Source organism: Bidens hawaiensis, unplaced genomic scaffold (genome assembly GCF_021521415.1).
Source record: "Bidens hawaiensis isolate Kalapana, Puna unplaced genomic scaffold, B.hawaiensis_p1.1 tig00030849_1, whole genome shotgun sequence".
In the NCBI taxonomy this organism is placed as follows: Eukaryota; Viridiplantae; Streptophyta; class Magnoliopsida; order Asterales; family Asteraceae; genus Bidens; species Bidens hawaiensis.
Window position 1 is genome coordinate 253,650 of NW_027495173.1, and position 2,270 is coordinate 255,919.

Consider the following 2,270-nt stretch of genomic DNA (forward strand, 5'->3'; position numbering starts at 1 on the left):
CCTTTTTCATTAAACAAATTTTTGTGTTCATGTTTGCTTATTTAAAAAAAATCAACATGCTCGTCTTAGTTTATGCTTATTCGTTAAAAAATTCAAAAAACCTACACATCTCAATTGAAAAACCTAAACGCAAAAATAATATAATAACAAACTACTATATATATATGTGTGTGTGTATTAAATTAAAACAAAACTACGTATGATAATAAAATAAATAATCATAAATAGCAGAACGATTAAAAAAACTTGCATAAACTCCCGTAACACGGGAGGATCAAACTAGTATATATATATATGTGGTGAGGATCTTAAAAGAACTTTTTAAAATTTAGAACTTTAAAAACCATTTTAAGCCAAAAAAAACCTATTAAAAAATATTAAAAAAAATTATAAAACGAAAAAAACAAAAATTTTAGAAAAGTAAAAAAACCAAAAAAATTTATTTCCCGGTTTCACACAAAAAACACCTAATTATACACATATGTATATTTGTAGTCAATCTCGATTTACATAATGTACACACATGTACGTTACCATTTATCTTAGTTGTACATATGTGTATAAAGAATAACATGTATAAAATTAAAAAAATAAGTATTATACATATGTGTATAATTTTGCTAAACCAACATTTTTTTTAGTTTTTTTTTAACTTTTTTTATGAAACCGGAATGAAAAATAAATTTTTTTGGTTTTTTTCTTTTTTTATTTTCGAAATTTTTTGTTTTATATATATTTTTTTACTTTTTTCAAAAAGAGTTTTTTTGTGATCCAAAATGGTTCTTAAAATTCTAAATTTTAAAATGGTTCTCAAATGATCCTAATCATATATATATATATATATATATATATATATATAAGAGTTCAAATTAAAAACAATTGTTTTGTGAGAAGTGTAAGAAGAACTTTAAAATAAAACAACCCACTTAAATATGACACTAAACTATGTAAATAGGAAACAATACAATTATTTAGAAACTACCAATCTCAACCACAAGATCATGGATCCAAGGGCCTAGATCTATTCTTATTCTTCTCACAAAAATATTGTTTTTTACATTAACCCTACCTTATATATATAAGGGATAAAATAAAATACATAGTTTTGTAAGAAGAGTAGGAATGACACAAAACTTAGAGTTAAGAAACTATGTAGTATAAATCCTTAATCCTATGAAACTATTTGGTATTTTAAAAACTACCAATTTCAACCACTAGATCATAGGTCCAATGGCCTAGATTTATTCTTACTCTTCCTAGAAACTATTACTTTTTATTATAACCCACCCATATATATATATATATATATATATATATATATATATATATATATATATATATATCAGGATCATAAGAGAACCTTTTTGAAATTGAGAACTATGAGAACCATTTTGGACCACAAAAAATCCAAAAATAAAAAAAATCATAAGATAAAAAAACACAAAAATCAAAAAAGTAAAAAAAAAACAAAATTTTTATTTTATCATCCCGGTTTCATAAAAAAACTCGGTTTAGCTAAATTATATACACGTATGTATAATATATACATATATGTACATTTACATGTTTTTTTGTACACATGTGTATAATTTAAGATAAATGATACTGTGCATATGTCTATATTACGTAACTAAAGATTATATAAAATTATACATATGTGTATAATACGACATTTTTTTTGTTTTTTTTTTTATTTTTTTATGAAACCGGAATTAAATATAAGAATTTTGATTTTTTTTACTTTTTTAAAATTTTTGTAAGAAGAATAAGAATATATCTAGACCCTTAGATCTAGGATCTAGTGGTTGAGATTAGTAGTTTCCTATTTATATGGTATAGTGTCCTATTTAGGTGGTGTAGTTTATTTTAAAAACTTCTCACACATCTCACAAAACAATTGTATTTGAACCCACTTATATATATATATATATATATATATATATATATATTAAGTTGCACATTTAAAAGCACATATATTAAGTTGCTATATATTATTTGAACTAGTTTTAAAGCCCGTGTAGCACACGGAATGATCCAAATAATTAAGTTACAAATAAAGTAATACATAATATGCATAGAAAAATGTATTACATCTATTCTTGTATCATTATACATAAATTGATTCTATTTATATAACAAAATGAATTAAAAAATGAACTTAATTAAAAATAATGCATGTGCAAAAACATATTAAAGAACACTCCATCCATTGAAAATTTATTCTCAGTATCATATATGTATATTTGAAATAAATTTAGTTATGAACAAAT